This window comes from Oryctolagus cuniculus, chromosome 16 (assembly GCF_051225735.1).
Source record: "Oryctolagus cuniculus isolate XC-2025 breed Fujian yellow rabbit chromosome 16, ASM5122573v1, whole genome shotgun sequence".
In the NCBI taxonomy this organism is placed as follows: Eukaryota; Metazoa; Chordata; class Mammalia; order Lagomorpha; family Leporidae; genus Oryctolagus; species Oryctolagus cuniculus.
In genome coordinates, this window is record NC_142882.1 from 84541805 (window position 1) to 84556186 (window position 14382).

At 44.2% G+C, this 14382-nt stretch overlaps 1 long non-coding RNA gene across 2 annotated transcripts; it reads left to right on the forward strand.

The window, feature by feature from the left end:
* Window positions 1–2945: 2945 nt before the first annotated feature.
* Window positions 2946–13523, forward strand: LOC149121851 (uncharacterized). Of its 2 annotated transcripts, none has more exons than XR_016223390.1 (3): window positions 2946–3153; window positions 11577–12602; window positions 13190–13523. It is a non-coding gene; the product is annotated as an uncharacterized LOC149121851 (long non-coding RNA). The 2 variants fall into 2 exon arrangements; XR_016223389.1 differs by having other exon boundaries at window positions 11577–11685; window positions 12402–13523.
* The last annotated feature ends 859 nt before the right edge of the window (window positions 13524–14382 follow it).

Here is a 14382-nt window from a genome sequence, read left to right on the forward strand (position 1 = left end):
CGCCAGCCTCTGAAGTGTATCTTTGACTACTCTCTCCACACCAGAAGACCTGTCTCCTTCCTCAGAGCAGCCATGAAGTCAGGTTGACAGGAGTGGGCCATGTGAACACTCCCATGGGATTCACAGAACTCAAGACAGTTTGTCAAATTTGTTTTATTTACTTACTGTGGATTATTTTCGCAAATCGAAGTTATTTACTTGGATGGAGTTTGTTCCAACTCATACGGTGCACATCCACGTCAGAAGCTTCCAAATTTCAAAAAATATCCAAAGTCCAAAGGGAAAATTTTGAAGTCAAAGAGAAATTTTGGTCACTTTCCAAATCCCTGGCCACAAAAAAAAAAAAAAAAAAAAAAAAAAAAAAAAAAAGGAGCAAATTGACAGAAAGGGTCATTAGCACTGAGAAGAATAAATGTATACTTTGATAGTCCCAAGAGTGGTTTTTATTTAAAGGAATTTATTAATACATTAGGGTCTCAGGGTCAGAGCAAATGCATTATAATTATGATGATGGAATTCTCCTCAATTTTCATTAATACAAAGAGCAGATTTGATGTAGTTCCTAGATAGAATTAGATATTCCCACTATTGTAATGCTGTCTGAGTGACTAGGATACACATCCTACTCAAGTGTGTTGGTTTTCTTAGGCCACCTTAGCAAAGTGGCTTAGACAATAAAACCTATTCACAGCTCTGGAGGCTGAGTCCAAGATGAAGTTGTCTGTAGGCTGGCTTTCCCTAAGGCCTGGCTTTGTGGCTCGCGGGTGTCGCTTCCCTGTGTGTGCATCCCTGCTGCCATTGGGTCCTAATCACTTCTTTCTGTAAGGATACAGTTAGATGGATTAGGACCCCTCTTAAAGTCTCATTTGAACTGAATCGCCGCTCTAAAGGCCCTGAAGCTATGCACAAATGTCTATCACAGCACTACTCACAGTGTGCAAAAGGTAGGACTCGAATGTCCATCAACAGATGCTACATCCACACAATGGACAAGTCAGTCATTAAAAGGAACACAGTCTTCACACATGCTGTAAGATAACAAACCTTGAAAACAGTATGCCAAGTGAGAAAAGCCAAACACAAAAGTCATGTATTTTAACAATCCATTTCTGTGAAAAGCCTACAAGAGACAGACCCGGAGGGACAAAAGGAGGAGGGAGTGTAAAGCAGTGACTGCTAATGGGCACATGGCTTCTATCTGGAATGAAGAAAACATTCTGGAATTAGTCATGGTTGTTGCACAACCTCGTGATTCTCTTCTTGAACTCTAAAGTGTGGGCAGGTGTTTGGCATGGCGGTGAAGATGCTGCCTGGGACGCCCTCATCCTAGGTTTGCATCCTGACTCCACTCCTGATTCCATCTTCTGCTAATGAACATCCCTGGAGGCAGGCACCCATGTGGGAGACCCAGGTTGAATTCTTGCCTCCTGGGTTTGGTCTGGCGCAGCCCCAGCTATTTGGGTATTTGGGAAGTGATTCAGTGAATGGGAGATCTCTCTTTCTCTCTGCCTGCCTGTCTCTCTCTGTTTTTCAAATAATAAAATTAAAAATAAAAATTTACAAACTAATAAATTATGTGATTAAGAGGGCAAATTCTGTAATATATGAATTCTACATAAAATGTTAATGAAAAAGAATCAATATTAAATGTAATCATCTGCAAGATTTATTTCTTTTCCTTAGGACATTCTTTTTTTTTCCCCAAAAAAGATTTATTTATTTGACATTCAGAGTTACAGAGAGAGAGAGAGAAATCTTCCATATGCTGGTTTGCTCCCAGATGACTGCAACAGCCAGGGCTGGGCCAGGCAAAAGCCAGGAGCAGGAAGTGGAGCAGCCAGGACGTGAACTGGAGTCCTTATGGGATGCCGGCACAGGAAGCGGAGCAGTGGGTCTCCCGTGTGGGTAGCAGTGGCCCAAGCTGTTCTTTCCAGGCCATAAGCAATGAGCTGGATTGGAAGTGGAGCAGCCAGGACATGAACTGGCACCCATATGGGATGCGGGTGTCACAGACGGTAGCTTAACCCACTAACCACAATGCTGGCCTCTCTTGTTTTTCTTAAAAATTAGCATTTGTTTATTTACCTTATTTATTTGAAAAGTAGAGAGATAGACAGACCCTCCATCTGCTAGTTCACTCCTGAAATGCTCACGACACTTGGGGCTGGTCCAAGACAAAGCCAGAGGCTTGGAATTCAATCCAGGTTTTCGACATGGATGGCAGGGACCCAAGTATTTGAGCCATCACCTGCTGCCTCCAGGTGTTCATCAGAGGGAAGCTGGATTGGACATGAGGCGGGGACTGGGACCTAGGAAGCCTTATATGGGTTGTCAGCATCCCAAGCACATCTTCAACTGCTCTGCCAAACACCTGCCACTGTTCTTGTCTTTGAGTCTTAAAAATACAGGATAAAAAATTGAAAATTTAAACTGGTTAATTTTAAAACTTTTATTTATAAACAATCTTCTTTACAGGAGCATGCATTAATAGAAAATTCTCCTTTTGTGGACAAGAGAAAAACCTTAGGATAATAAAATAGAAGGAGGTCCATAAAAATTAGGAAAGAAGCAACTATGTTGCTTTTTAAAAGATGATTTTTACATTTAAATGCAATTTTTAATATTCTAGGAGCAGAGATAGCCATTCAATTAATAGAAGTTTCTAAAACATAAAAGGATGTTTCTAAACCCAATTATTCACGAATAGTTTTACTGAACCCTTAGAATCTTGTTGGAACAAATTTTCATCTCTAAAGGGAACTTTAAGATAAAGGCAGTCAGGCCATTTTCCCAAACACACTTCTGGAAATGTCTAGAAATCCTATTTCAATGGAAACAGAGTGTTGAACCTAAATTGCCATTTATGTTCCAAAGGGCAGTCATAATTAATGATTCTCCCTCAATGATTAACAAGAACATTTTATTTTGAAGTGAGCCAGTTCACAATGAAACCTTGAAATATTTTCTATTCTGGAAGAACACAGAGAAATATTCACATAAATACAAATCTAGACTGTCATCATGGTCTAGTTACAGGACAACATTCAAAGCAATCATCGTCAGTGGCCTGCTGAATTATGTGAGAGAGAGTTCCGTTCTACAGCTCCAGAGGCAAGTGTAGCCTCATGCAACGTCAGACACTGGACTGAGAAAGTAAGGAGGAGACTGGTAGCACTAATCTCTGTAGATGACGCTCATAGTAAATATTGGGGTGGATGGCTGGCTACTTGAATAGTCTATTTCTGCCTGCTTCTGGGTGCTGTGCCTGATTTTGCAAATCTGTTTTACCAGCGTGATTTCTGATAGCATGACGACATCTGCGTCTGGGTCCTCAGATGTGAGCGGACCTAAATCACATTTCAAGTTTGTTGGTGTCACCTACAGGTAGAGGCAGGCAAAAAGCAGTCAGAGAAGAGGGGGAGGAAAGAAATGCAAGTCTGAGAGAAAATAATAAGAAAGAGATAGAAAATTGAAGATGATGGATGGATGCCAGCAGCTCCTGTCTACCTGCCGCTGAAGGGAAATGGAAGACCTCTCTCTCCCTGCCTCTGCCTCTCTGTAACTCTTTCAAATAAATAACAAATTTAAAAAAATGTTTACATAAATCTTTTATTTAGAAATAGGGTGTGAATATGTGTTTATATAAAATATTTTAAATAAAAGATGTTCTATAATGAAAAGAATTTTGAAAAATTTCAAAATTGCACTTTACCCTTCTAAGTTTACCTTATAAAAATCTCATTGATAAATTTTTATTTTCCTGGGACATGAAAATTGTTATTGCCTTGCTCTAAAAGCAATGATATGACATTAATAGAAGACTGTAAGGCTGCTGTTTATCTTGGTGTTGGCCCTGACTGGCCTATCCTTTTCCATCTGCAGTGTGAGATACGCTAGAAGAGAAAGGCAATCTGAGTGCCATTAGCAGAAGTCTCTTTTTTTTTTTTTTTTAAAGAAAGAGAGAGAGAGAGAGAGAGAGACAGAGAGAGGTCTTCCATCCGCTGGTTCACTCCCCAGATGGCCGCAACGGCCGGAGCTGTGCGGATCCAAAGCTAGGAGCCAGGAGCTTCTTCCAGGTCTCCCATGCAGGTGCAGGGGCCCAAGCACTTGGGCCATCTTCTACTGCTTTCCCAGGCCATAGCAGAGAGCGGGATAGGAAGAGGAGCAGCTGGGACTAGAACCAGCGCTCATATGGGATGCCTGCGCTCCAGGCCAGGGCTTTAACCTACTGTGCCACAGCACTGGCCCCAGTAGAAGTCTTTTATCACAGTTGATATTACTGGTTTTCTGTTGTCAATCCTTTAGGGAAAATTTTACTTAGTTTGATCACAGGTTAAGAAAATAAAACACTGCTGGCGCCGCAGCTCACTAGGCTAATCCTCTGCCTTGCGGCACCGGCACACTGGGTTCTAGTCCCGGTCGGGGCACCGGATTCTTTCCCGGTTCCCCCTCTTCCAGGCCAGCTCTCTGCTGTGGCCAGGGAGTGCAGTGGAGGATGGCCCAAGTGCTTGGGCCCTTCACCCCATGGGAGACCAGGAGAAGTAGCTGGCTCCTGCCATTGGATCAGCTCGGTGCGCCGGCCGCAGCGCGCCGGCTGCAGCAGCCATTGGAGGGTGAACCAACGGCAAAGGAAGACCTTTCTCTCTGTCTCTCTCTCTCACTGTCCACTCTGCCTGTCAAAAAAAAAAAAAAAAAAGAAAAGAAAAGAAAACACACACATTTCTCTTTTGTTGTTGTTGTTTTGTTTTGAAAGGCAGAGAGGAAGGGACAGAAAGACTTTCCATCTGTTTGTTCACCTCCCAGGTGCCTATAACAGCCAGGGCTGGGCCAGACCAAAGGCGGGAGGTGGGAATGCAATCCGGGTCTCCCATGGGTGGCAGCGACCCAACGCACTTGAGCCATCACCTGCTGCCTCCCAGGATGCACAGTAGCAGGAAGCTGGAATCAGAGGCAGAGCCAGGACTTGAAGGAAGGCACTCCAACGTGGGATGTGGGTAGCTCAAGCAGTGTCTTAACTGCTACACTGAATCCTTACCCTACTTGAGCATTTTTAGAATTCTTGATTCAAGTACCTTTTTTTTTTTTTTTTTTTTGGACAGGCAGAGTGGACAGTGAGAGAGAGAGAGACAGAGAGAAAGGTCTTCCTTTGCCGTTGGTTCACCCTCCAATGGCCGCCGCAGCCAGCGCACTGCGGCCGGCGCACCGCGCTGATCCGGTGGCAGGAGCCAGGAGCCAGGTGCTTCTCCTGGTCTCCCATGGGGTGCAGGGCCCAAGCACCTGGGCCATCCTCCACTGCACTCCCGGGCCACAGCAGAGGGCTGGCCTGGAAGAGGGGCAACCGGGACAGAATCCGGCGCCCCGACCGGGACTAGAACCCGGTGTGCCGGCGCCGCTAGGCGGAGGATTAGCCTAGTGAGCCGCGGCGCCGGCCTGATTCAAGTACCTTTGAAGCTGTTGATTTTTAGGTAGTTAATGTGTCTTTAAAATTGGTTAAGTTTCATCATTAATGGAATAAAAGTAGTCACATTCATGTTCTCAATAAAAGAACCAAAGAATTTATTAAGGAGTAAGTATCAGTACTACAAATCCAGCACGGCAATGCTGACTGATGGATTCTTCTGAGGACTGAGTGAGTCCTTCTTCACAGGACAGACAGCGTTCCACTGTATTGTAAGCTGTTTTACTTCAGGCACATTGAAATTCCTCCCTGGAGGGGCCAGCGCTGGGGCACAATGGGTTAAGCAGCGGCCTGTGTTGCTAGCATCCCATATGAGCACTGGTTCAACTCTAAGCTGCTCTGCTTCTGATCCAATTCCCAGCAGCAGAAGATGGCTCAAGTGCTTGGGTTCCTGTATCCACATGGGATACCCAGATGAAGTTCTTGGCTCCTGGCTTTGGCCTGGCCTAACCCCAGCCATTGCAACCATCTGGGGAGTGAACAAGTAGATGGAAGATCTCTGTCTCTCCTTCTCTCTTGGTAACTCTGCCTTTCGAATAAAAAAACATATCTTTAGAAATTTCTCAGTGGATGCTTGCAAAATTTAAAGACTTTAAGGCCAAGAAAATTTGAAGTATACTCACATAATAGAACACTATTTGACAATATAAAGAAATGAGTTATTGATATCCACAATAACATGTGTGAATCTTAAAATAATGATGCCAAATGCAAGCAGTCAGACTAAAACAAGAGGAATGGGATCAGTGTGGGGTGCTGTGGGTTAAGCCATGGCTTGCAATGCCCTCATCCTACATCTCTGCTTCCAATTCCAATTCCTACTAATACATCCTGGGAGGCAGTGGGTGATGGCTCAAGTGCTTGGACCTTTTCCACTCACTTGTGAGACCCGGATGGAATCTGAGACTCCTGGTTTTGCCCTGGCCCAACTCTGTTGCAGGCATTTAGGGAGTGAACCAATTAATGGAAGATCTCTCTCTGGTCTCTCTCATTCTGTCACTTGCATTTTAAGTAGATAAAAAATAAACATTTATACAAAACAGTAATGCTATATTATTCAATATAAATAAAACTGGAAAATGCAAGCTAATCTGTAGAAATTCAGCAACTGGGAGGAAAAGGGCAGAGATCAGTAGGTCTGAGAGGCAGGGGACAAAGCAACACGAGGAAAACGAAGTGCATGGGGGATGAATATGTTCGTTATCTGAACTGCAGTGCAGTGTTGCAGTATAGACACACATCAAAACATATAAAATTTTATACTTTATTTTTTTTGTGTTGCCCAATTTTTTTTAACTTTTATTTAATGAATATGAATTTCCAAAGTACGACTTATGGATTACAATGGCTTCCCCCCATACCGTCCCTCCCACCCACAACCCTCCCCTTTCCCACTCCCTCTCCCCTTCCATTCACATCAAGATTCATTTTCAATTATCTTAATATACAGAAGATCAGCTTAGTATACCTTAAGTAAGGATTTCAACAGTTTGCTCCCACACAGAAACATAAAGTGAAAAATAATAGATGATTTTTTTAAATGATGATGAAATCAGATCAGACCTATTGTCATGTTTAATCCCACTGAGAGTCAAGTTGGGAGTTGATAATTTCTTTCTTTCTTTCTTTTTTTTTTTTTTTTTACAGAAGATCAGTTTAGCATGCATTAAGTAAAGATTTCAACAGTTTGCACCCCCATAGAAACACAAAGTGAAATATACCGTTTGAGTACTCGTTATAGCATTAAATCTCAATGTACAGCACATTAAGGACAGAGATCCTACATGAGGAGTAAGTGCACAGTGACTCCTGTTGTTGACTTTACCAATTGACACTCCTGTCTATGGCATCAGTAATCTCCCTATGCTCCAGTTATGAGTTTCCAAGGCTATGGAAGCCCTCTGAGTTCTCCAACTCTTATCTTGTTTAGACAAGGTCATAGTCAAAGTGGAGGTTCTCTCCTCCCTTCAGAGAAAGGTACCTCCTTCTTTGAAGACCTGTTCTTTCCACTGGGATCTCACTCACAGAGATCTTTTTGCCAGAGTGTCTTGGCTTTCCATGCCTGAAATACTCTCATGGGCTTTTCAGCCAGATCCGAATGCCTTTAGGGCTGATTCTGAGGCCAGAGTGCTATTTAGGACATCTGCCATTCTATGAGTCTGCTGAGTATCTCACTTCCCATGTTGGATCACTCTCCCCTTTATTTATTCTATCGGTTAGTGTTAGCAGGTACTAGACTTGTTTATGTGCTCCCTTTGACTCTTAGTCCTTTCATTATGATCAATTGTGAACTGAAATTGATCACTTGGACTAGTGAGATGGCATTGGTACATGCCACCTTGATGGGATTGAATTGGAATCCCCTGGTATGTTTCTAACTCTACCATTTGGGGCAAGTCAGCTTGAGCATGTCCCAAATTATACTTTAAATAGCTGATAAATGTATGCTTTCTGTATTCAGCAAGGCTGTGGGAAAACAAAGCAAAAGGAAACCAAACAAACCAGGCTATGTCTTTGTTGATTTGAAAGCCCAGGGAGCACCAGGTCATTGTCATCAGTGGCAGCTTTTGTCACTAGTTACTGTATAACCATGCTGTTTGACTCCTTATACATAAACTGGTTTTATAGAAACTAATAATGATTGACATTTCTTTTATGTCTTGCTCCCTTTGAATTGGTGAGCATGCATTTTATGGAAATGATGTTGGTGTTTTCCCTTTTTCCAAATCCAGCAACAGCTTTTATGACTAAACTATATTTTGAAGGAAAATATGTGTCGCTCCCCCTCTTCGTGGAGGAGCAACACTAAACCCTGCCTAGGCTTCATATCCGAGTCACGGCACCATTATGTCGCTCCCCCTCTTCGTGGAGGAATGACACAGGACCCTGCGCTGTTCTTTCGTCTGCTCGGCCCTTCCCAGGTTTGCTGCTGGTTCTTCCCGGGTTGGCTACTATCCCTTCCATCTCCGTGGAAGGGCAGTTCCCCCTGGCCACATTCCCCACTTCCGCAGGGGAGCGGCACACCGCCGGCCGGCTCGTCTCGGGGGCTGCACAGGTGTTCCTTCAGCTAGATGTTCCCCATAGATGTTCCCCATAGATGTTCCTGGCGCATGTTGTCTCTCTCTTCCTTTATAGTCCTCTTCCACCAATCCCAACTCTGCTACCCACACGCCGAGTACGCTGCTCTCCTGCAATCAGGAGCAGGATCAGCTCCTGCAGGTCATCACCCAAGCTAGCGAGAGGCAGCTGCGTAGAAGTTGCTACTCTCTTCTCAGCGCCATATTGTGGGAAAGCAGATGCATAGAATAAGTCTTAATTCCAGTAACTTAGTCTAGTCCGAGTTGCTCCCCACAGATCCCCCTTTCTTTTTATTTTTGGCGTTGATACTCGCCTGTCTTTGGTGCCCCGTGGCACACACTCTGCTCTGCTTGCTAGAGTTGCCCACAGGTGCTTACAAGCCCTACCAATCAGGCAAACCGAATCCGGGTCCTCTCTTCGCCATGTTGTGAGGAGGTTTTTAGGCGCTGATGCGTGCCTGAGTTCGGTGCCCTGCAGCGCATGCTCTGCTGTGCTAGAACTGCCTGCAGGTGCTTACAAGCCCTATCAGGCAAACTGAATCCAAGCCTTCTCATTGCCATATTGTGGGGAGACTTATTGGTGTTGATTCGTGCCTATCTTTGGTGACCTGCAGCTCATACTCTGGTCGAGCTGCCTACTGGTACTTATCGCCTTACTAATCAGGCAGACCGAATCCAAGCCTTCTCATTGCGGTATTGTGGGGAGACTTATTGATGTTAATTCATGCCTGTCTTCAGTGACCTGCGGCGCATAAGCTGCTAGCCGCCCGCAGGTGCTCACCACCTCCCTAATCAGGCAGACCGAATCCAAGCTCTCTCATTGCCATGTTGTGGGGTGACTTATTGGTGTTGATAATGTGCCTGTCTTCGGTGACCTGCGGCGCATAAGCTGCTAGCTGCCCGCAGGTGCTCACCACTTCCCTAATCAGGCAGACCGAATCCAAGCTCTCTCATTGCCATGTTGATGGGAGGCCTTATTTTTCTGTTTCTCTATTTCCGGGCATTCCTATTTCTCCTATTTTGCTTCTATCTACCAGCATTCCTATTTCTCTCATTTTACTTCTAAACTGTTTCTCTTATCCCTGCGGCTTCCCGGCGGCGCTCGCCCCGAGGCTGCTTCACGGCTCTGCGCGGCTTCCCGGCGCCTCGCCCCGCCTGCGGGTTCCCGGCTTTGCGCGCACACTCCGCGGTCTCCACGCACTTCGCGCCCGCACCACGGCCTCGCGCCAGCCCCGCGTTCCCTATCTATTCACGCCCCGTGCTCTCTCTGCATGCGGCGGCTTCCGCGAATGTTTCCGCCACCACCGGCATTCAGTCCAAGTTCCCCGGACTAACCTGGCGAATCCTGGCGGCCCACATCTCTGCCTCTGGTTCCAGATCTTCGCCTCTTGCTCCCCGGGGTGACTTGAAGAATTCCAAGGTGGCTTATGTCTCCGCCTCGGCCTGCACTCGCGGCTTCATCCTCCCTAACATTTTTCTCTACCCGGTATGTTTCCTTAAGTTTTCTTCCAACAATATTCCTCCCTCATTTCTCCTGGCTTCTCCCCACAGTCCGTATCCAAGTCTAAGTTTCTTATAGGTTTCACTTTCACTTTCAACCTGCAGTCCGTATCTAAGTCTAAGTTTCTTCTTGCTTTCACTTTAAATCCTAACTTCTTTCCCACAGTCCATATCCGAGTCCAAGCCTCCTCCAGGTTTCACTTTCGCTTTCAATCTCCTAGCTTCCCCGCCATAGTCCGCATCCGAGTCTATGAAAGCTTTCACTTTCGCTTTCAATCCTAACTTCTTTCCCACAGTCCATATCCGAGTCTATGCCTAGGCTTTCAATAGCTTCTTCTGGCACCTAGGCTCTTTGCTAGTCTCTCTCTCCGGTATTTTCCTGCTTCTTCCCGTTTCTTTCCTCTTAGGTTTCCTATCCGTCCTAGGTTTCCTAATCCGAGTCATTTCTTCCCTCCTAAGTTTCCTATCCGCCCTAGGTTTCCTATCCGAGTCACGGCACCATTATGTCGCTCCCCCTCTTCGTGGAGGAGCAACACTAAACCCTGCCTAGGCTTCATATCCGAGTCACGGCACCATTATGTCGCTCCCCCTCTTCATGGAGGAACGACACTAAACCCTGCCTAGGCTTCATATCCGAGTCACGGCACCATTATGTCGCTCCCCCTCTTCGTGGAGGAACGACACTAAACCCTGCCTAGGCTTCATATCCGAGTCACGGCACCATTATGTCACTCCCCGTCTTCGTGGAGGAATGACACAGGACCCTGCGCTGTTCTTTTGTCTGCTCGGCCCTCCCCGGGTTTGCTGCTGGTTCTTCCCGGGTTGGCTACCGACCCTTCCACCTCCGTGGAAGGGCGGTTCCCCCTAGCCACTTTCCCCACTTCCGCGGGGGAGCAGCACACCGCCGGCCGGCTCTCTCGGGGGCTGCACAGGTGTTCCCTCAGATGTTCCTGGTGCATGTTGTCTCTCTCTTCCTTTATAGTCCTCTTCCACCAATCCCAACTCTGCTACCCACACGCCGAGTACGCTGCTCTCCTGCAATCAGGAGCAGGATCAGCTCCTGCAGGTCATCACCCAAGCTAGCGAGAGGCAGCTGCGTAGAAGTTGCTATTCTCTTCTCAGCGCCATATTGTGGGAAAGCAGATGCATAGAATAAGTCTTAATTCCAGTAACTTAGTCTAGTCCGAGTTGCTCCCCACAATATGGACTTCAATCAATTCAGTTTTAATCAACTTCAACTATATCTCATATAAGAATGATATGTATGTAGTGGTGAGAACAACTAAAAATACACAAATAAGAAGGCAAACATTGTTAGACCATTTGGTTGTTATGGGTCCAAGACTTTGGTTGATTAGTTCTTCTACCTACACATAGCTGTCAGGGCCCTTCAATTCCAAGTGATCAAATCCCAGCTGTAGCTTACATCAACGTATGTATTGGCTTATGTAACTGCACGATTGATTGACTAGATCCCAGGACTGTCAGGTGACCAAGTATTGGTCCTCTGACTGTGCCTTTCTCTTCTGCTTCCCTGACAGGCTCTGCTCTCCAGCAGGATCTCCCCATGGCTGGGAATGATGGCTCCTGGCAGATTTTTCTTATTACTCAAGATTTCTCCAGGAAAAGACTCTAAGAAACAATGCGACAGTGAGTTGTTCAGGATCTTAGGAGGAAAAGCTGAAGAAGCAATTCAGTGTGGAAAGGTGGCATTTTCAACAAAGGGAGCTGGACATCAACAAGCAAAAAAGTGAATCTTAAGCTAAGTCTCACACCTTATTCAAACATCATCTCAAAATAAGCCACAGGCATAAATATAAAGCTATGTGATTTTTAAGAAATGAGGAGAAAATATTCAGTGTGAAGGGCTGGCAAAAAGTTCTTAGACTAGACACAAAAAGCATGATCTATAAAAGGGAGAATTGGTAAATTAGACCGAATCAAAATTTAAAACAATTGTTCTGCCAAAGACCTTGGTAAGAGGACTGTAACTATAGTCTAACAACTTATTAATAGATAATAGAAATTAATTTAAAATGTGACATCAATATCATAAGATGTAGAGGTAAGCAAGAAATACAAAGTCTTTGTATTCAATCAGAGATAAGTTGTTATGAACTTAAATTAGAGATTATGGCTTTAAGAGGTTTAATTAAAGTCTCATGGTATCCACGAAGTAAAAATATCTTCACTAGATACACAAAGGAGAACAAGAAAGGAAGGGAAGCCCACCAGAACATCAAGTACAGCAGATCACAAAGGAAGCCTGAAAGACTGGAATAAGGGACAAAGGAGCTATGAGGTAGTAAACAAGGAACAAAATGGCAACAGCAGATCCTCACTGTTGGTAATTGTTTTAAATGCAGGTGGATTACATTCTCCAATCAAAAGACAAAGGATGGATGAGACAAACAAGCTCCAAAATATGTTGTCTATGAGAGACCTATGTTAGTGCCAACACGTGTGTTCTTTCTGCTCGACCATGCCAATCACTAAGAGGCTCATCTTAGCCTGAGGGTACTCATGGAGTGAAAGTTAAGAGATACAGAAGAAATTCTAGGCACAAGGTAACCAAAAGAAAGCAACAATGGCTATACTCATACCAGACAGAACAGGCTTTTTACCAGAACTGTAAAAAGAGTCAAATAAGGTCATTATATAATGTAAGAGGGGTCAATTTGTCAAGAGGATTTATAATATATATATATATATATGCCCAAGTTTAAAGCCAAAATATAAAGATTTGAAATACACAAGGTACTCAGACTGCCTATTTTAAAATAGGCAAAGGACCTGAATAGGTATTTCTCAGAAGAATGGCCAACAGACATATGAAAAAATGTTCAACATCAGGAAAATGAAAATTAAGACCACAGTGAACTCTCAGCTCATAACAGTTAAAATGGTTATTATCTAAAAGGTGAGAGATGACACACGTTGGTGAGAATGAGGAGAAAAGGGACAGTTGCATATTGCTGGTGGGCATGTAAATTGATACAGCCATTACAGGAGATAGTATGATGCTTTCTCAAAAAAAAAAAAAAATTAAAACTAAGGGCCAGCGCTGTGGCATAGTGGGTAAAGCCACTGCCTGCAGTGCCAGCATCCCATGTGGGCGCTGATTCAAGTCCCGGCTGCTCCACTTTCGATCCAGTTGTCTGCTATGACCTGGGAAAGCAGTAGAAGATGGCCCAAGTCCTTGGACCCCTGCGCCCACATGGGAGACCTGGAAGAAGCTCCTGGCTCCTGGCTTTGGATTGGTGCAGCTCTGGCCATTGTGGCCATCTGGGGAGTGAACCAGTGGATGAAAGACCTCTCTCTCTCTCTCTCTCTCTCTCTCTCTCTCTCTCTCTCAATGTACCTCTGTCTGTAACTCTGACTTTCAAATAAATAAATACATATTTTTAAAAAATAAAAATAGAATTACCATACGATGCAGCAATCCTACTTCTGGGTATATATCCAAAGGGAATGGGATCAGCATGTGAAGGAGAGGCCTGTGCTCCTCTGTTAACGGTGCATTATTCCTAATAGCCAAGGTATGGAAGCAACCTAAGTATCTACTGTTTGTGATACACACACACACAGTGAAGTACTACTATTCAGCCTTAACAATGAAGGAAATTTTATCTTTTGAGACAGTATGGATGAACTTGGAGGACTTTGTGTTACGTGAAATGGGCCAGGCACAGAAATACCAACACTACATCATCTCAGTATATATGTGAGGACATCAAGCTCACAGAAGGAGACAGGAGAGTGGTGATTACCAGAGCTAGGTGGGGTCTGGGAAGGGACAAGGAATTAGAAATTAATATACTCAAAGGGTACAAAATTTCAGTTAGACAGAAAGGGTAATTTTTAGAGATCTATTGCTCTAATCTGCTGTTCTACAATAAACACAGTGATTATGAATAAAACAGTCTTAAAAAATCTTGCAAGCTGTCATGGAAGAACTGTGCACAGATTTCACCTTTTTTTTTTTTTGCAACAAAATAAACTTATCTTTTAATTCTGGTTTTTCACAAACTTTTTGGAGCACCCTCATATCATATTTCAAAATTCCTGGGAAACAGATTTTAAACATTGTCACTGCAAAAGTAAGCAATGAATTAATATGTGTGTTAATTAGCTAGATTTAATTCTTCTACAATGCAAACATGTACCCAAACATTACTTTGTACCATGCAAATATGTACAATTATTATTCTATCATGTTGAAATTTAAAAAGAAAAAATCCAAAGGGAAAATTTTTTTCATAGTGCCTGTGACTGTCTTAATCCCCTCTTTCCTCATAAAAGCCAAGAAGTTGGTTGATTTACTCTTAATTCCTAGTAGGGTCAGAT